Source organism: Ammospiza caudacuta, chromosome 4 (assembly GCF_027887145.1).
Source record: "Ammospiza caudacuta isolate bAmmCau1 chromosome 4, bAmmCau1.pri, whole genome shotgun sequence".
NCBI lineage: Eukaryota > Metazoa > Chordata > Aves > Passeriformes > Passerellidae > Ammospiza > Ammospiza caudacuta.
In genome coordinates, this window is record NC_080596.1 from 20,284,387 (window position 1) to 20,306,387 (window position 22,001).

The window sequence follows — 22,001 nt, forward strand, 5'->3', positions numbered from 1 at the left end:
ACTACCTGAAATCTGGAAGGCTTCAGATTTTTTATAGAAAACTTCTTGAGCCTTTGTCTCAAAGGAAATTTTGTCCTCTTCCCCAGGCTGTCCTGTGTGTTTGTTTATTTATTTCCCCCCTATAATTTATATCTCTGATACCTCTCACACACACACATCCCATTCCTGCTTCTTCCTCCAAAGTGGCATAGAGCAATGTCACTGACTGGACCAGCAAGGCAGCCTGGCAGGCAGCAGAACTCATGGACCTGAATATTTAGTTCAGTGGAAACACAAAGATCTTTTCCCAGGTTCAGGCAACATCCATGTATTTTAAGTGGCTTCTTTGACGGTGTAAGTACTTTTGCTGTCATTTTATAGTCTTTTGAAGGACCATTTTATGTCAGGTGTCCTCTGCCCCATTTTTGTGTAAAGCCCTGCTTTTTTCTTTGCTTACCAGGGCATTGAAAATGCAGCAGGAGTTTCTCCTGAAGAGGTTCACCTGAGCAGCTTTTCAAAGAGAGCGTAAAGCTTAGAGATCCTACACACAACTGCAGCCTCCAGAATGGTGTTTGCAAAATCTGGCTATTAAGTATGGCTCTGAAAACTCCAGCTTCTCATGTGATTATGGCTTGGCATAATGCTGAAGTAATAATCTTGTTTGGAAATGCTGCAGGTTCAGAAGTGAAAGAGAACGGGACAGTAATCCTGCACTCGTAACATATTCAAAATCCATGCAGCTCCAAAGATTACTGATTACATATTTTGTTGAGGAAGTAGCCCATTAGGATGAGTGACCTCAGGTTTGGAAACACTGATTTAGTTGTCAGATCTATTTTAGAATGCTCTAGAGATCCACACAGGTATCTCTGGTGTGAATGGACATGGTAAGAGGCTGATGACATATGCTGCCAGAGGAGAGTACTGTTACCAAAGTTAGTGAGCAATCCTGCTCTTAAAAAAAACCCAGAAAACATTTATAGTTGGCTTGAGGGAGATGTCTAGTTGTTGATGTGGGCACTGGCACTAGGGTGTTGGTTTCCTACTTTTTTCCATTAAGGAAATGGGACTGAACTTTGGATGTCACAATGCCATATAAACTAAAGGGAAGATATGAAATGGCACAAGATGGAGGAAAACCTTGGACAAGTAACAAACACTGCTGTTTTCTGGGCAAGCCTGTATCTGCTTTTTGGCTTCAATTCAGAAGGAAGGGATCTGGAAACAGAACTCTGTAATACAATTTAATGCTGCAGAGTAAAAGCTCAAAGCTCTGACTTCTGTCTCTCTTTAAGTTAAAATACTTTAGAAAGCTTTGGCCCCAGTTCAGCAAAGCACTTAAGTCTATAAACTACCTTTTCTTGTTAATCTTGGTAGAACAATTCATGTGAATTATCCTAAACCAGAGCTCACTGATCCTCCTGATCCAGAAGCTTCATCATAGGTGAGAAGATGAGTTGATCAATCCTAAAAAGGCTGCTGATGTGATAGCGCTGCAGAAATTGAGTTCAGCAGCACTGAAAGCCTGGAGGGATGATATGTGTCACCCTAGGAGTTATTTAGCTATCAGCTTGCAGTTTGACAACAGAAATCTTGATTGATTTCCTACGTGCCACGTGGAAATTTCCAACTACTGCTGCTTTCCAGCTCACTTTCTGGGATGCTCTGGGACAGCATCTTCTGACAAAGATGCTCAGATGTTCCCCATGCTCAGTGTCTGTCCTCACAAATGTCTCAGAGCAGAAATGCTGCCTGCCTGCAGCCCTTCCACTTAAAATCCTGTGCCTCAGATTCCTCCATTTGGCACAGTTCAAATGAAGATGAAATTGAGCAAGCAAAGGAAGTATTCACATGGTACGGGAAAAAAAAAAACTGTAATGGTGAAAACTGAAATGTAAAATTTCTCAAATATTTTCAGTAATTTAAGTCCACATTGGAAAAAAATCTCCAAAATGTACTGTAAATGCAAACCCTATATCAGAGCAGGGGATGTTCCCACATTTTGTTTTGGTCATTTTTCTGGCAGGAGTTTTACTCAGACACTCCAGCTCTTAAGTTTTCTAAAACTGAGCTGAATCTTGGCCAGGGAGAAGGGAGATTTTGATTTCATTTTTTTTAGCATGTATTAGCAACTGGGGACCAGCTGTGTTAAACTTATCTCCCATTCAATAAGCATCAGAATATATATTGACACAACATTAAAAAAAAGATTCAGGAATAATTCCTCCCCTCTTCCCACTTCAGGAGGAATCACATTATCAAATCCAAATCTTGAGGTTTCTATTAAGTTCTTTTTCACTTTCTTGATGCCAACAGGGATTTTGTTGCTAGTATCTTTGAAACTGAGGCTTATTTCAGCCTGGTAAAACAAAGTAAGTAACCAGCACTTGCACTTTGAAAGCACAACTTTGAATTATTTTTCATATGTTTTGTTCATTATGTTCTTAAGCCTGCACTGTAAATGTGGATTCCCAGTGTATAATAACAGTAACAGTCCAAACCTTACTTTTTTTTGGAAAATGTTTCAGAAAAAAATGTTGTATATCTTATGCAGTTAAATAATAGCTATCTCATTTAAATAACATATAAATTATGTTTTACAATTGTATTACACTGCATATTGAATTAATGAAAGGGTTCAATTATTTCTTAATTAAATGTCCAGGCAAGGACAGTTCAATATTGCCTTCTCAAGGTAAGTAGAAAAATGTTCAAGATTTGTTTCCCAGACCATTTCCAAGATATCTGTCACTTGCAGAATTCCCAAACTGAAGTGACAGTAATGGCTGAGGCAGATTCCTGCTATTAGTGCAATGAGTATTATAAGCTTAAGCAGTTAACTTGAGGCAGGATGGGGTTCCTGTGACTTCCAAGCCTTCATAGCTTCCTTGGGGACAAATTATCTTCCAAGTGCTTGGTCATATTTTACTCTGGGTTTCCTTTCTAATGGCACTGGAAGAGACATATTAAGACCACAAGTGTTGATATAAGGGACATTTCTATGGGTCCTGAGGGTTCCCAGAATAAACTCTGCCCATTTACAAGCATCACCAAATCAAAAGAGTACCAATAATTACATAGCAGCCTATACAAAGAGCATCTTGGATCCCTTTGCCTTGAAACCTGCAAATTTCACTGACGTTGACACTTCACAGGTGGGAAGATGAGGTAGAAAAGAGAATCTTCATCTCTTGAAGAAAATGAAAGTTTGTGCCATAAGCAGAAGTCAAGGCCTGAAATGTGGCCATGTCACACAAATCAATGGCAGCTTGGCTCTGAGGAAGAGCTTTTCCCTTCTGCATGTGGCTGCTGGATTACCTTCATCTCCCTGACCTCACCCAAGGGTGTGGGTGGGACAGCAAAGCCTGCCAGGGGTCATCAGTGCTTTGCCTTCATTTCCAGGCACAACACAAGGAACATGACATCTGTGGAAATGTGAGTCACTTGGAAAGCTTTGGCTCTGATTTGTCTGTAAAGATCATAACAGAGAAACATCTGCTTCCCACAGTCTGTTACCAATCTGCAGTGTGCTAATTATGGTGTGATACATTAAATGGACTTCTGAAGCAGTCTGCCCATAGGACAAGCATTCAGATGATTTTAAAACACTTTATTTAAAGGGGTTTTTTTGGTATTAAGTTGAGTATTTGTTGAAAGCTTTTGAAAGTCTGAGTGTGCATGTGTGTATCTGTTCTCGTAAGGGAAGGATTTTAGTCCTTGGTTTTAAAAAAGGGAGAGGGTACCACTGAAACTATTGTTACCTGACTTTATAATATAAGCCTTATTGCTTGTAGGATGTGTCACTCCACATTTGTTGAAGAAAATCAGAAGGGACAGATGGCATAACAGAGATCTGCAGATCAGAAGGATTTTAAGCCTTTGAGAGTAAAGACCCTTAAAATGAAGTCCTTAATCTTATGAGCTGCACATTGCAACAGATATGGAAATGCTGTTTGGTTTTGAATTGGCTGAAGTTCTGTAAGACACTGCTGTCAGAAGCTGAGATTGGGTTTTATTTAGTTTTTCAAATTTAGGGAACAAGTTCTGTGCTGATTCCAGCATACCCTCACTCAGTGTAAGCAAAGAACAGATGCATTGACAGGTCTGGACTGTGAATTCACCTCCAGCACAGTAATTTGTCCCTTGCAAACTCATCATCAGAATTCTTACACTTTATTCATGTGTCCTCTTTGGAATCTGTTCAGGGGAAGCAAAGGCAGCTGGCCTAAGAATTCTATATAGCTCCATGCAGCAGAGTGCATATTTACAGTTCTGGGGAACCTTTATCAGAAATGACCAAAACTACCACAAAGAAAAAATGTAGATGTGTGTCTCTACAACAGGAAGGTTAGATTGTCCTTTTTAAGGAGTACATCAGCAGATAGGCAAGAAAAGGCATGGAAAATTAAAATGTAGCATGAAAAAACAATCACAGTGACAATCATGGGCCAAACAGGATCATGTGTGCCATGGTGTGTGTGGCATAGGAAGGGCTTTTCTCCCTGAGTAAGTATCTCTAGCCTTTATGGCTAAAAAGCAGGATGTACACCTGAGTTAGGAATTCACAAAGGGGGCATAATAACACCTGACATTTTCAGATACATTTTTCCCTACTAATTTTGCAAATGCCTAATTGTGATCACTGCTAGACTGCTCTCTTTAAACTGCTCCTTTTCTGCTAAATAGCCCATTTGGCTCAAGGCTTGGAGTACTAGGTATGATATTTCATTTGTTATTTCCTTTGTGTATTGCTGACCAAGAAGGCTGCAAATTTCAGCTGAGTGTTTCTGTTGTGGTGATCACCAGGTACAGGAAGAGCCATTGGAGCCCAAACCTGAAGGGCTCTGGGGAGGCAGATGTCCTGCAATGAAAGTGTAGCCACCTGTCCCACAGCCCCAGGCAGCAGAACTGCTGCTTCAATAATAGCACTGCACAGAACTGGAAGCTCAAAAGAAGGTGTGAAAATAGAAAATGCTATTTGTTCAGGCAGAGCTGTTGCTAAACTACAGTCAGTGTTCCTACAGAACTCAGTCTTGGTTCAGGATAAAACAGCATCACATCTTTTGAAGCTTTTTCACCCAGGACTTGAGAGAGTGTGCAGTATGAAAGTGCAAACCAAGATAATACGATGGTGAAAAAGGTGTTGATGTCTTTGATATCTTCTTGAACACAGCCTGTGCCCTGGCTGGAGTGCATCATGTACATGCTGCCATCATCTTCAGGTTAAACTGCAGATGTCTCCTCTGTTCAGCTTCCAGTGGGAGCCGTGGGTGAGCTGGGCTGGAGAGTTTGGGCATCCTCTCCATGGCTGTACAGAGAATCTACAGCTGCTGAATTTAGCTTATTGTCCCCAGGATTTCCAGTTCTTTTTGAAAGCCATTGTAGCTTGCTTTGATGTGATTGCTTCCTCCACTCCCCAGGAGCAATGGCTGTCTCTGCTTTTCACAGCAGCTCAACACTCTTCTTTGAGCACAAAATATCTGATATCGTGGCTCAGTGGTAGATAACAGCATCTCTGCTGAAAGCACCTGCTGGAAATGGCTGTCAGAGCATCCACTGAGGCTTCTGAGGACTCATGTCAGATTACTGTCTCTGCTGCTTTCAAGCAATTTTTCTTTACTCTTGTTTCTGGGGCTTTAACAGACCTTAACAGCTACCACTGCTCATCCTGCAGAAATAGTGTGTGAGAAATGAGGATAGTCCTGTCAAACTAAGATATTGATGTCACATTAGGGAGTGAGGGGAAGTTTGTTTATTTTTTAGAATGCTATTCAGGCAAGTACCTCCCTATGAATGTTATTTCTGAAAATACCACACCAGGCTTTTATAGAGATCCTACTTTGGCCCAACTTTTCTCTACCATTAAGATATCCTCCAAAGCCCGTTCCTCTCTGAATTCCTGTTTTCCTAGCCAACAAGAAATGCAAAAAGCTGCTACATTCTAGACAGAGGTTATGCCACTCTTTCCACATGGTCTGTTTATATTGGATTGATATTACAAAACTGAAGATCCCAAATGACCTGTTTTCTCACTGGTTTATGCTAGTGACATGTGTTAATGTTTATGCTAATACATCACTTAAAAATGGTAACTGCCATTTTTAAGTGATGCATTTCGAAAATGGTTATTGGGTGAGTGATAAGGAAAAAAGAACTTCATGATTCTTATTGTTCACCTTGAGAAAGTAATGGGAAAGTTCTGTTACTAAAACAATTTAATTTTTTTTTCTAGTTTACATTCATGAAGCATTGAGTGTTACAGGAATTACCTGAGATCCCTAGTTCAGGTTTCACCAGGTCAGTGTCACACAGACAAAAGGCGGGATTTGAGCTTTCTTTAAGATAAGCAAAGAACAGTACGAAAGCTGCAAGAGTAATAAAGCTATTTGAAAATAAAGCACTAAAAAATTATTCTTTCTTGATTAATCTGCCATATTTTGGGGTAAAATATTTTCTTTTCTGGCCTCCTCTTTTATTGAACCAGAGAAGGCAGTTCTGGTTAGTTATTGGTTTCCTGCCTATAAGCAGCATCTTCTACATGTCTGGTTTGTCTTTCCACATGTCACAGATTTCCTGTTTGTGTTCTGCTGTTGCAGTGGGAGGGAAATCCAAATTCTAAGTATTTTTTTCCTTTGCTATGAGTTATCAAATTCAGGAATAGAAATCAAAACAATGAGCTGTGTTTTATCTAGCAGTACAGTGATAAAAAGAAGAGGCCAACAGCAAGGATGCAGAATTTGCAAGAGGCAGACAAGTATGTGTTAGCAAAAACTAGAAAAGTTTGCATTGCATTGGCAATACCTCCCAGAGCTGCAAAGATCTGAAGTGTCATGGCAGATGAAATTAAAATTCAAGTCAGTGCCAAATAGCAGATGTTGGAATGAAGAATTCCAGCACAGATGAGGTTGACTTTATTGTGAGCAGCCAGGAGGAAAAGCAAGATTTTAATCTTAATGGTTCAAGAAAACAGATGCTTATTGCATAGCAGGAGTTAGGGAATTGCACTTTTATGCAGTTCAAGTCCTATAGGAACATGTAAAGGAGTTCTGCTCTTGGGTTTCTGGTGACAGAGAGATTGAGCCTGAGAAGGATCCAGTTGTTCTTTCTCAACTTGCCCAGGTTATTCCTCTGACACACATGATTAGAGTCCAGGGTCACCAAACTGGGAGCATCAGCAATCTGACACAGCATTGGCAAACCCTGTTTCTTCATCTGAAACAACGTGATGTGCCACCTTCAGTGGTTGTGACAGTACCCTAAATTGTTGCAAGAAACAAGTGGGCAAAGATTTTAAAGTCTTTCTTGAAGATTAGAGCAGCAACATGCAAACAAGCTGAGGTCTGGACATGGCTGAGGTGAAGAGAAGAGAGGAAGAAATCCTAAACTTTGCAATTTTCCATCCAGCCTGTTAATAAGGGGGAGAACTGATGGAGTTCTGAGATGTTGTTTGTGCTAAAAGTTTATCAGAGTGGAGCAGGGGAGAAAGTGGGGAGACAGGAAGACAGGCAGCTGAATTACAACACAAGGGGAAATGTACAGGAGCTACACATGGGAGCATGAATGTAGAATAATTAGGAATGTGGCAAAGCTTGACACAAGTTTGTATTCTTATCTATAGAGTTTTGCTACGTCCCTCTTCATGGGGAGAGACAAAGGTGAATGCTTAATAGTCCATATCAAAGTCCTCATGAAAAACCAGTCTTTGTCCAGGACTTGCAGGAGCTGGTGACTGGTAAAATCCCAAGCAAGGTTGCCATGCTTCCTCTCAGGATAACATTTAGGGGAGCAGCCCAGGGAGCAGCTCCTCTTATTGAACACAAAGTCCTGTCTACTTTGACTTCAGCTGCTCTTTACCAGGTACCATAGTTTTATGCCTAGAGCTCTTTCTGTAATCGAGATTCCTCTCTGCTACATTCTTTTCAGCTGATACATCAATTAATGCTAGGATTAATTTTCAGCTGTTAAGTCGGAAAGCAAAATATTGAGGGTTTATGTTCAGATTTATACTGGCAGAGTACAATGTTCTGCTTTCACCCTTCACATTCTGAATAAAATCAGGACATCCCTCCTGGCATGTTGCAGGAGCTGCAGTCTGATTGCTGTCTTAGATGTTATCTTTGGAGTTTGGGTGCCTGGGGAGAGGGAGTGAATGAAGATTTAACGTTCAGCTCATAAACTTTTGAGCCAGTACTTAAGCTACAACTGTTATTTGTAACATCTGATTGATTTTATATATCTATGTCAAACACAGCTGATTTGGAAGGGAAGGTTTGAGTGTTGTTTTTCCTCATATTTTCAATGTCCTTCATGTTTTCACCATTGGAATTTGCCTTCTCCAATTGGTCTGGCACCCCAAGCCCTTTTTCCCCTAGATGTTCTGAGTCTCTGTTATTGCACAAAGACAGAGCTTGGGGTGACTATACTAAATGTTGTATGAAATGTATCTATTTTTAAAGTTTAGGGAAACTACTTCCAAACTGTTTTTATCCTGATTCTATGGCAATAAGAGCGGCTGACTTCTACTGCTCGCTCTGTGTGGGCTGTGAAAAGAAATGTAATCACTCCTTTCACTAGTAACTTTCCAAAAGGTTTTTGGTAGGAAAGCTGTTACACACCTACACACTTTCCATGTGAGAAATATCACAGCTGTCCTGCTCAAGGGCTGCTGCAGCCAGCCCACCAGGGAATGTACAAACCATGGAAATGGCCTTTCAGGATCACATCTCTCTGTTCTCAGGGACACCAGGAAAATGTGCGCTTTGGCTTTATTATGTTTGTATAACCTAGGCAACATGGAAATGTGGCTTTGCTCTTATTTCAAGTTGCATTTGTGTAGTGATGTGGGAAGCTTTGCAACAGTCCTTGTCTTCTGTGAGTAATTTGGGGTGTTTGTCCAAGCCACTCTTTTGTTTTATGTGAATCTTCACTGGTTTTAAGGAAGCATAGGAAAGAATTATGTGTGCAGACAGAGCAACTGTGGTGAACAGACCACATTTTATGGTTACACAGTGTGGGTCAGTACAAAAACACACCTGCTCAAGGTGGTCTCTGTCCATCCAGGCTCAGAGCCAGATGGCTTTGAGCCTGCAGCCTGACCACTGCTGAGGAACACGTTTCATGCAGGGGGCTCAGTGAGCAGCTGCAGGTTGTCCCTGGGAGGGCAGAACAGCTGGAGCCCCAGGTGAGGGGCTGTGACCTTGCACCAACCCTCTGCACAACAAAGGGCAAGGGCAACTGTGGCAGGAAAGTTTCCTTAGCACCTTTAACCAATTTATTGGCCAACATATAAACCCACAGGGAGTGGTAAAATGGAGCATCCTTAGGTGAGGCTTGTCCCAGCTTTTTTCAGGCCTTTGATTTTCAGTGTGTGGCTTTTTATCACCTAGAGATGGATTTTTTTTCACGAAGTTGGTAGTTTTCCTTTGAACTTAGGTCAGCTTTTAGTACCATCTGTCATCTTCTGCAGTGAGTTCCATGTGTCATGTTCTCCTGTTGATATTTGACCTGGCTCTTGGTAGTTTGAGTGACAGCTCAGTAGTTATTGTTTGTGAGCTGTCACTCGAACTAACTGTGATTTTGGAGATCTGCTGCCTCACATTGCAATAATTTCCCAGGTTCCTGCATGGAAAACCTGTATGGGCAGTCTCTTAAGGCCAAGGATGAACACAGTGACTAAGAGGGAACATGCAGTCTTGGAAAGGTCCAGTCAGCTGGGTGGATTTGTAGGACCAGCCTTTAAATACAATTCTGGCTCTCGGGCTCATTTCAAACTTGTGATTTTACTCTGTAATCAGCATTTTTGTTTGCTTGGGATTTTTTCCCTAAGAATCTGAACACATCTCTATTTCCTGCTCTTCGAATGTGACAATGATGTGAACTTTCAATGTAAATGTGGCACTTTTATTAAAATATTTCTGTTAGTCTGATAATTTCATTGTAAATTCATCTGTAGTATTTCATGTTGGCTTGACAGAACTTGGAAAGCATGACCCAGCCTTTCTGCTGGCTGATCACAAAAAGCCTGATTTAAACTCACTGAAATGAACATGCTTTCTTTCCATCTAATCTATCCTTCTTGACTTCACACATAACCTCTTTACCAAGAGACAATTCCCAATGCCAATCAGAGAGTGACATTATTCACAGAAACTTCCCACTTAACAAGGAGAAGGGACTAAAGTGCTGGGCCAGCTGAAAGTTTGTCTGAACTACTTGGAGAATCAACCTCTTGGAAGTTCTTGTAGCCTCTCATTATTACCAGCATCATGAAATACATAATCATTTGGTGAAACAGAAGTACCTCTGTTCTCAAATATCTAGTAATCTGCTACAGTACTATTGCAATATCTCTTATTTTGGACTCAATAGTACCTGAAAAATCAATGTGGGCTTTTCTTTCAGTCTTGTAATGGGAGGGGTTTTACTATAAATCCTAATAGCTACTCAGCTGTGGACCTCCCTTTTGGAATTGACAACTTTTAACCAAACAGGCCACTTGAGGAGATGGCCAGAGGTCAAAGCAGCACAGTGAGCTCTTTCAGAAGTGCAGTGATCTGACAGCGGCCACTGACATCAAAGGAAGCTTCCTGCTGCTCTGATCTCTCTACTACTTTATGTAAATACCACCCTCCACAGGAGAGTAATTTCTTAATGCTGTTTCAAATGCCTGATATCTCTCAGTTCCCTGAGACAGTTGCAGCTGTCAGGAGGCTGCACCTGATTTCATAATTTCTGTTCAATTTTTACCAACTGCATATGCCCTGGCTTTAATTTGAACATCTCTTTAAAAAGATATTATTAAAAACAAAGTTGGACATTCTTCTGTTTTTCCAGCAGACCACAGAGAGGAATTCAGCAAGGAAGTGTGCCTGATGGAAGGTCTGATAATTTTTAATTTTCTTCATTGAGTACTTGCCTTCATTTCCAATTCTAGCCCCATCTTCCTCTGGAGCTGCACGTCCTTGTGTTTTCTGCCAAGGTATTGGAACTCTTTGTATGATCAATCCTTTTCACAGTAGGCTTTAAATTCTGTGCCTCCCCAAACTTTCAGCAATTGGACTCACTAACAGAAGTTTGTCATCTAATTTTAGGTTTCTGCCTTCCAAACAGCAACCAAAGTTTACTTTGGTTTTGTATGTTGAATAGCTATTCATCCATTTTGTTCAGCTTGATCTGAACAGAGCCTTTAAACAGATTTGTGCACTTTGACTCATTCAAACTGAGGTGAGATCTGAAATCTTCCAGGTCAGAGAGCCTTTGACAGAGCATTGTCTGCCAAGCATGTGTTTCTGAGCCCTAACTCAAGCATTATTTCCAAACCTGCAGTAGTTCTAGCAGGTGGGAAGCTGATGCTGATTTGTGATACCAGTTTAAACTGAAAGTTGGCATGTAAGGCTTGGAAAAGACATCTTTTCATGGGGGTATTTTTGCAGGATTGAAGATCCAACCCAGCCCAAGTTCCCTGTGCAACTTTGACTCTGTCTTTTCTGTCTCTGTCAGCTTTACAGGCTGGACTGCTTCTCAGTGCTTAATAACCTCCTAACCCAGCTGGGCAGTTAATTTATGCTGTAATTGATATGCTGCTGCTTAAATGAGAGTGAGTGGGAGGACTGGCTCATCCTGAAGAAAGCCAGGGTTTCTTCTGTCACACTTGGCTGCTGCTCCTGGAGCTTTTTTCCTCTTTCCCTGGGGTTCTTAAACAAATTATAGTTCCCAGATTTCTGGGCTCTGAGACACGTGAATCTACAACTCACTGTGAGTTGTAGATTCAAGGCTGAGCAGACAGTGTTTGTTAAACACTGTTGGTTTGTTAAAACCTCCTTTGTAGTACGATAAAAGGCAAGCATAGTTGGTCTGTCTTCTCAAGGTGCTGCCTGGTCACATTTTCCTTTTCACAGAAGCCCTCAAAAGTGATCATTTCCTTTGTACACCTGCAGTCAAAAAGAGGGGTGGCTCTGAAGGAGATTTGTGTAAGAACAGGATTGTTGAGGTTGGAAAAGACCTCTGAGCTCATAGAGTCCAACATCAACCTACCACCACTGTGCACACCTTCAAACCATGTTCTCAAGCCCCACATCTGAGGTTGTAAATGGGATGGAAAAACACCTGCATTTCAAGTGCTGAAAGGGCCAAACACATAATTTGTCATCAGTACGACACATTATGGAATGTGGAAACAGGTGGAATCTTAGCCAGGCAGTGAAAAATTTGAAATTTTGTAAGAGGAGAAAAAAGTCTGCATTACTTGATTTTAGCTGGTTTCCACCATTTTCCAGATTCACGTGGGATCTCTTTCTCTGGCCATTCAAATCACATTGCATAGAATGGAAAGGCACCTGCTGAATAGAGATCAGCAATCTGAAGGTGAATTCTCACCTTGTTACCTCAAAGATGAAGCTTGTTTGGTGCAGTTTTAGCATGGCTATTGAGCTACAGCATCCACAACTGTTCCAAAGGATAGGGACAGGAGCCTGGCTATCGGTGAAAGTTGATGCACAGAGCTATTTGTGTTATCTTTGCTCTATGGAATTGCTCTCACAGGGCAAAAATGCATAGAACCATGACATAACGTGCTATTTTATATATATATGCAGCTTTTCAAACTATTAAAAACAGCAACTGCATAGAACATATTAATTCTGTCCTGAATCTCACCTTGAAACCAAGTCACTGATTAGTACAGTCAGTCTATGCCAGTACAGTCTGCAATGATTTTCCACAGCAGTTCAGCTGAGGGACACTGTGGTGTTATTGCACACAGGGAACAGGCCCTGCAAGAGATAACATGAGCTTAGCAGGGGCAGAACTGCAGTGCCTGACTCTGGTGCAGAGACCAAGGCCCATCTTTGCCAGCTGAAACACTTGGTGGATTTTCCAGATGATGAAATCCACTTAATAGATCATTCCATTTTGTAAAAGGAGGAAAGTTCTGATAGAAATAACAAGAAAGGATTTTTTTTCTTTCTTCCTAAATCAGCCAGCATTAGTGTCTCTAGGCTTATCCTTATGAAAAGTATTGCTGGCATGAAAGATAGAAAGTTCCTGTGCTAATGAGGGTACAAAAATAGAGTTTAGCTCGGGGCTAAATCCTGAAAGCTGGCAAGCATTTGAGTCTTGTGCTAAATTGAACAGAAGGTGCTCAGCAGGTCTTAGTATCTGGCCTTTACTGAACAGCAGGAGCCTGGCCTGACTGACATAAGGTGGGCTTAGTGTGATCTAAAGGGCTTTGTTCTCCCCTTGATGGGTGTGTAAAGCTTGGCTTTGGTCACTCACAGCACAGTGAAGAGATCACTCATGTAAACAGCTCGGGAAGCTCTGTAGGTGTTGAAAGATAATGATTTGGCAGTGGAGAAAAGGAACTTCTCTGCAGCCACTGCCCCAGAAAAGTATTGATTGATGCCTTCTCCATAATTAAAGAGTGAGCTACCTTGGGTGATACACATCCAGTCACTGCTTTTACCCAGTGCCAGTTCTGGTTCTGTGCTGGGACTACAAAGCACTATGTTCATGAAACCATGCATGCTCCCCTGCTCCAAAACACCAAAACACAGCCTCTTGGGACAGATGATGAGAGATGATGAGAACTTGTCAGCTTCCTTTGAAGTCAGTGTGGTAGTTGTGTATTGCCTTGTCTGAGCGTTTGGCCTAATGAAACTGAATTTATAGTGGAATAACACACCTCCTGGTACTGAGACCCTTTAGGAGTTTGCAGGCTGACCTGGCCAACAGCCTTAGGAGTTCTCCTCTATTTGTTAAGTTCTTTTTCACATACACTGCTCTGACATTAAGCCCAGCTCCTGGGACAACAGCCACGAACCATGAATGTTAGTTACAGGACTGAAGCCATGATTTTGTAGCAGAAAAATCTACATTGAGAGGATATAGGCTTTCTCTTTTCACACATCTGCTTTTCAGATTTCTTATTGCATTCCCTATATTAGTTAAAATTAGTATCAAGTTATCTGCACTGCTAGCTGTAGTTCATTTTGGGGGAAAAATATGGACTGGATGCCGATGGAGTTACCTTTTTGTATTAGCTCTTATATCCAGGCATAAAATGTATATGCAATATTATTAATTCCTCTGCCTGTTTTTCAGTATTTCTGAAAGATTTTGCCCTCATCACTCAATTAAATAAGTTCCCCTAATGTTTTCTGGGAGGTCCAATTTTTTAGGTTGATTGTTTTCAGGATTTCAGGCTGGTGTCTATAATGAAGAAAATGTTTTCAAAAACTTGCTGCACTTGGGCTGGAGCTATCACAGCAACTTGAAGGTGTATTATGTACCAGCAGTATTGCTGATTTCCTTTCAGTCTGTTTTTCTCGGGAAATTAGACTTTTTCTTTCTTTTTTTTTTCATGTTTATTATGTTTGTGATTCTTCTCCCCACCCTACTGTCACTGTTGACTTACAAATTTGTACAACAGAAGGCTGAAGGAAATTCTGCATGAAGAGACAAGAATCTGCATGAAGAGACAAGAATCAATCCACAAGGAGAGGTTATATCATGAGATCTCCTCTTATTAAACACCAAAGTCTCCCCATGGGAACACAGCCTTTCAGAATGAATTCACAGAAGATTACTTGTTCTTTGCTTAGGGAGTTATTTAACATTCTTATACATGTGGCAAATTCTCTCAAGGGACAGTTTGTTTCTGCAAAGCCGTAGCTGAGAAACTCATTCAGTTCCGAGTTCCTATTTTGGTTTTGTTTTCTGCACCGGTAGAAATGACACATAAAACACGTGGGTTTAGCTTCTGATTATGCCACAAGCTCATTCAGGACCTTGAGCCAGTCCCAATGCCTCTGGGGCTTGAGGCACTATCTCATCAAAGCTAGAGATAAAGTAAGTTGTGCTCCTGTGTCTCTTCCTTCCTTAGGACTTAGTTTTCTCTTAAATATTGTAGCAGGCCTCGCCCCGTGGCAGTGAAGTGTCTGTGTTTGAATGCAGCAGTCTGAAAATTAGCACATGGTAACTAGAGAAGTGTCAGATTAATTGAAATGCTTGTCTTTCAGCACATGCAGGCTGTCAGCCAGCTCTGGGGTTCAAGGTGGCTTTCAGGTTACTCTGGGTTGTCATTTGTGTGTTGGGATAATTTGTTCAATGGTGTGACACAAACTTGAGTAAACAGTGAGACACAGTGAGGATCCCTGGGTGGTGAAGGGCAGTGCAAGAGCAAAAGGGTAAAGCTCAGCCAGTGTGTGGTGAGGGGGGAGAGAGGACCCCCAGAAAGCTCCCATGACCATGCTATGGACATTTACCCCACTGTCTTCTGATAGGAGTTATGCTGATAATAGCATTTGACTGCCAGAGTCCTGTTTGCACTAAATACAGAGACACAGTGGGGAAGTGTCAGGAAGGATTTTTGAAGATCAACTTAATTGTCTTGGGTCTTCCTTTATAAACAGAAATGCTGTTTTCTTAGGGAAACCAGGGGAAATAGGGGTTGGTTGGAAGGTGCAGCTCTGCAGTTCCTGCACAGCTGCAGTTGTTAAAGTGATTGAAACTCCTCAACCCTCCTCTTATAATATCAAGTTCATAAGTGATAGTACAGTAGAAACCTTGGGTGGGCTCTGTTGCCTTATCCTGTTTCAAGAGACATCAAGGGATCCAAAATGGTGGCAGCACAAATCAAGTCCTGCTCTTTTTGCTTTAAATCTGAAGAATTATCTAAATTTAGGTCATTCTGTTGAATGCCATGCAGTATCTAGAAGGACAGCTTCGAGAACAAAGTCAAGTGAGGGTTCTGCCCCAGAAACAGGAAAGAGGAGCCCCAGCTGCAATGAAACATCAGCTCGCTGCCTGCCCAAACAGAATAACACCTGCACCACAAAATAAGCTGAAAATAAATTCAGTCCTTTACAGTGATTAAAAAGCTTGGTCTTGTTTAAAGGGATCAGGGAAAAAAAGGAAAGAGGAAGTTGAAGCAATGACAGCAAGAGAAGGAAGTGAAGAGACCAAAGGGTTTTTTTTGGTGTTAAACATGTATTTAACAGCTGTGCACCTCAGTAGTCTTCCAAAAGAAATTGTGGGGTAGGACTGAATGGAATTTACTTCTAACAGTCCCAAACACTACTGTGATCACAGGGATGTTATTAATTTCTTTTGAACTCTGTTGTTGTAAGGGAGTAGAGTTGTTGGGGATTTTCTCTGCAAGGGCCATGAAAAACCAGAGGAATTGTGAAATACAGCACAAGAGACATTCAAGCAGCTATAAATCAACAGAAAAATCTATACAGAAAGCTTAAGCAGTATATTTGTAGGGGACTACCATGCTAGTTTAAGGGTTTAAGATGCCAGAATAAAAAGAGACTTTAGCTAAAGATGATAGTTTGAAGCAAGGAGGTAGCACATTCTGTAGAGAAATAGACTAGAATCATCACATGAACAACCCTCTGACTTTCTTTGCCTGTGGATTCCCTCTTTTCCTCTCCCTTCCCTCTGCCTCCCTTGGAGAGTTGCTAGCTCTATCAGAGGGAAAGATGGAGGCATTTCTTCATGGCCCATCAGCCTGAACATTGTCACACACCATCATTGCCTGCCCCTTTTGCTTTTCTTTTTACCATTTCTTGTCCTGATAGGCATAAGGAGCTCTCAGCACACTGGGCCCATTTTTTTGTGAGTAAGTTCCCTCACAGAAGATTCGATAGCAGCTTGCCAGTCACATTGCCAACCTCATGCTCTGTTCCAGCCCTGTGGCAAGGTTGCTTTGTGGCAGCAAGGAGAACCTGTCTGGATTCCCTACCCTCTGAGACTGACTTGGTGTGTTTTTTAAGCAACTCTCTGCCACAGAAAAAAAGTCTGTTTGTGTATCTTGGGTGGCTCCTCCCTGTGAAACAACAGAAGATGGTGCTAAGAAAAGAACTAAGCTATCGGCTTGAGATGTGTTAGATTCACACAAGAAAATGTTTTTCACCAAGTATTTTAGGCCATGTGGTTATTTTAAAAAATCCAAATAAAGTCATAGGTTTAGACCCAGGCTCAAGTTAGTGTTGGTAGTTTGCACTTGATCTTCTGGTTTTAAAATATGTAAACAGCCTGAGATTTGAGTGAGTGTCTCAGTCTTTGCAAATATTGCAATAATGCAGAGAAGTTACATGTGGGTTCCCTCAAGAGGCTTTTGAAATGAGTATAAGACCCAAACCTCCAGAATAATCAGTTAAAGCTTTGAGACTCTGCTTGGTTGGAGAGTTGTTTTATGCTAGATTCTGGTACAAGCTGTTATTTCTGCAGAATCATTCTAAGGGAATGCAACATCCCTGACCACTGGACCTTGCTGTTTCAGTGTAAGTAGAAAGTTTAAGGAAGTCTTAAGGTCTTCACTGTGGTTCAGGGTTAGAAGTTTAAACTCAGCTGAGTTTTGTTTAGTCATTGATTTTTGTTGTACTTACTTTGCTTAGCTTGGGCATCAGCAAAAAAGCTTCACTCTGAAGTAAAGAACCCTTTTGACTCATGAATATTTTACCTGCTACCAACTTGAAAGCCTGACACAAATTTCCACTCAGTCTTGCAAAGTTAAAATCTTAACCATATAAAAGTGTATTGTGCTTGGTGACCAACTTCTGGCAAGCCTCTTTCCTTAGGAGAACTTGTCATGTTCCTTAAAGCATCCAGCACATGGCTTTTCATTAGCCACCATAGCCTGTAGACTTTACTTTGTTTCTTCATAAACATAATTATTTCGAACTAACGAGTGCACGTGGATGTCCCTGCAGTGTGAGTGCAGAGTGGCCCTTCTGTGCTTTCTGGCAGTGGCCATGCTCACAGGAGGCTGCAAGAAACAGGGCAAGGACACCGTGATGCATCTGGCCCAAAGCAGCCTCTTGGCACTCTGAGGCTATGTGAAACAGTTTGTGGGTTGGAGGCAGTGATGGACTGGGGTTTTTTCAAGGAATGTCTGCTGTGAGATAAGCAGGCTGAGGCTTGGGATGTGGGAAATCAGCCTGAGCAGATCACCCTCACTTAGAATGTCTTAAATTCCTTCAGAGTGTTAAGTCTGAGGCTCCTGCACATTCAGCTCCCTTTGTTTTAGGTGTTTCACCTTTGTTTCAGGTGTTTCACCTTTGTTTTAGGTGCTATGTTCATTCTGCAAGAAAATCACCCCGTTTTTACCTGTACCTTCAGCAGGATGCTTTTAGCTTCTGCAGACAATGCTCTCTCTAGGTGTCATCTCCACTTTGAGGGGACAATTATTTCATTCAGTGGGAGCCTTGCTATGGATTTAGACTTGCATCCCCCTCAAAATGCAATTGGAAATGTAGTCAGGTCTCAAGCAGTCATGAGGATCCAAAGTTACTGTCTTGTCATTTACTTCATATTTCACTTCATGGAGAGTGTTTCAGAGCATGTGTCAAGCATCAAGATGCTTACAGAATGGAAATATTACAATCCTCTGCAGGTAAAAGTATGAATCCCAACTAAAAATGTGGTTACAACAATTACACATGGATAATAAAAGCTGGAGTAACGTGACAACCAAAAAACAAGTCTGACTTCACAGTGGTCCTAAGCTTCTATGGTTTTCCAGATTGTCTACTGAGAGCTAGCTGTGCTCAACATATTGAGGGGAAATAAAGCAGAACACTTTTAATTACATTCTTACTTAACATATTCATATCAGAAACAATTAGTTTCATGACAATGCTTCATGATTTTTAATTGAGACCACAGTGGCCTTGTGGCATCTTTCCAGAAACAGCTCAAGACCTGAATTTTCTTTAGATTTCTGGTAAGATGGTAGGATTGCTCCTGTTGTGTTGTTTTATCATGTGAATACCTTTAGTTTATTGTCTCTCAAGACTTTTTGCAGGCTCATGTCTGTTAGTTATAGTAATTTCTTGTTGCTGCTTGCTAAAATGCCCAGAAAGCCTTGGGCAAGGCTGAGGCTTTCCTATTTTAAGGAGTAGCTTTGAATTTTTGTTTGTGTGCCCAGTTTCACCCTCTCAGAATGTGTTTAATCAACAGATAGAGGAAATTCTTTTTCCTGAATGTAAACAGTTTGAACCAAATAAATAAACATTCTTAAATGGGTACTTTGGTTAGTTAGTTTTAATGTACCCAAGAACTCCAAGTATATTTAGTTTAAAACAAACATGCTGCAATGCATCATCCTATAAAAAGATGCTCTTCAATGAGAATCAGGAGGAGTTGTTTATCCTTCTTCTCCTCCCAGAGCCATCCCCAAGCTTCTGCTTTTCCAGTATTCACCCTGGTTGCAAGGAACAGGGCTCTGGAAAATACACACAAGAAATTAAGTACCCAGTACATCTGCCTTTCTTCTTCTTCTTCTGTGATGGTATGGACACAGCAAGAGAGACCTGTTCTCTTTCAAAGGTTAATTAAACACCTCCTTCACATGTTTGCTTTAGGCCTTCATTCCAGGAAAGTTTAGCTGCTTTGAGGAGACAAATAGGAAAGAAATAACCTAGCACAAATCAAAGTGTGATCTTTCAGGGTGTCATTGTCATTTAGGGATGGGCTTAGGTAGTTTGTGAGAAAGATGGAGCTTTTCAGCATTAGGTCAGGACTGTGAGGTCCCAAGGTGCTGGAGGGTCTGAAGCTGTAAACCCATTTTGATCTCACTGATAACTGTCTTACTGGGTTTTTGTCACCTATTTAGATCCAAAGAAGAATGATTTGCTGGGACTACTAGTAGATTAATTGATTAATTGTTGATTAATTGATTTTATTTTAAACTGTCATAATTGCCCTCTTTGAGCAAGTATCTGATCAAGGATTTACATATGAATTCTGAGAATCCTGAAATCCCAGGAAGGGCTCAAAGACAGAACAGCTTCTACTTTTTTCTGCAACCCTGTCAAGACTTGTGTTTTCCTCCAGACCCGTTTGATAGTGCTTGAAGAGCTATTTTTTAATGTGTAATGGCAAAGCTGCCTTTGCACTATTTTTTGCACTCTCTGCAGTGAGTGTCTGCACTCCGCAGTATTTGCTCAGAGTGGTGGAGAAAAGCAGATCATGTGGAGCTGATATAAACTGCACCATTCTGAGAGCACAAAATGTGTGGGCAGCCTCTTCTGCAAGGAAATAATTCTCCCCATCTGTGGTTTTGTTTACAAGAGTATTCTAAATAGACTCCCATCTCCTGTTGATGATTAGGAATGAGCCTATTCCTGCATTATGGAGTTAGAAATCTGTGTTTACAGAGCACACTGGGAGCAGTGTCAGCATCAGACTTAGGTCAGCATCAGGTTATATTGAATAGTGATCTGATGCTATCACTGAAATCCTAAGAAGAAGAGTTGTCATAAATGAAGTTGCCCCCTTCTGCAATAGGATATAATGTGGCTGCCATGAGGGAACAGGACACACAATTGCTAGGGATCAGAGTCATCCCAAAACCTCTGTGTTTACTCTTCATTGGTTCAGCCACATCATCCTGAGAGAAATTATTTAATCTTATTCCATGTCTCTCTGTTAGATTTCATTCAAGATGATTTCTGGAAATTTGGAGGAAAGGCCAGCAAACCCCATATTTCTCCAGTGCCAGGCTCTCTCCCAGCATATAAAATATGCAGATCTTATTCTATTGCTTACTGAAATCTCTTTTAGGATGCAATGATCAGAGGGTTCTGTGTCAACTCAATGCATTTGAAATGTATGGTCTGCATATCCTTAGTGGGTTATGTCCAACAGCAGGAAGTCCACAGAAGATGAGAATTAGGTCACAGAATCACAGATGGGTAAAATTGCAAAGGAACACTGGAGGACATCTAGTCCAATGTCCCTGCTCAGCAGGATCTCCTAGAGCATGAGACTTGGGATTGTGTCCCAAAAGGTTCTGAATATTTTCAGGAAAGGAGACTCCACAACCTCTCTGGGCAGCCTTTCCAGTGCTTAGTCCCCTATTGTATTTGCATTCTCCCCAGACGAGGGAAGGAATGATGAATTTGACTCCATGTTCTCAGAAGGCTAATTTATTATTTTATGATTATTATATTATATTATATTATATGGTATTATTTATATATTATATTAAAGAATACAAAACTAAACTATACTAAAGAATACAGAAAGAATACTCACAGAAGGCTAAAAAGATAATAATAAAAACTCGTGACTCTCTTCAGAGTCCTGACACAGCTTAGTACTGATTGGCCAATGAGTGAAAACAATCTACGCCAAAAACCAATAAAACAATCACCTGTTGGATAAAAAAATCTCCAAACACATTCCACATGAGCAAAACAGAAGAGAAACAAATGAGATAATTATCATTCTCATTTTTCTCTGAGGCTTCTCAGCTTCCCAGGACAAAAATCCTGGGCAAAGGGATTTTTCAGAAAATATGAATGTAACAGTTACCCTCACAGTAAAGAAGCTCTTCTTCATAGTCATGTCTACTTTCTGAAGTAGAAGATGGAGAAAAAGAATGTGATAGAGACTAGGAATAGGTTTTTTAGAAACTCCCATTCCAGTGCTGCAACTCAGGCAGGGGAAGGCTCAAGAGGAGAAACTGCCAAAGATGGAAGGAAGGAAGAACAAGAAGTAAGAAGGAGGGTTTCCTCTGTGCAAAGTATTTCAAAGTACATTTCACACTCTCCTTGCCCAGGTATCAACAGCTACATCAGAAGACTCTGCATAGAAAAGAGGATAGGAGGAATATTGCATGTGATAACAGAATTTGAGAAGCTATTTTGTACTACTTTCAAGTGGTTTCAATCACCAAGTTTTGTCACTTACTGCTTTTCTGTTCTACCATTTGGAGTGGAAGAAAGGAGGTTTATGTTATCTTAGTGCAAGACAAACTCAGTGCCAAACCCTATTAAAAACAGCATGTTGGGTTAAGTACTGAAAGAGAAAAGACTTACAAGATGAAAAGAAGTAAGCAGGATCTGGAGATTCTTTAGTGAGGGAAAGAGGAACAAACTAGTGGCATCAAAACAGAGAATTCTGGCTTACACAAGTTTATCTTGGTATGATGGACCAAATAAAAGGAGGCCCAGATGATAAAGAAGCAGCAACTAGAATGGTATTGAATAAAATTCAATGGAGAGGTTTTCAAA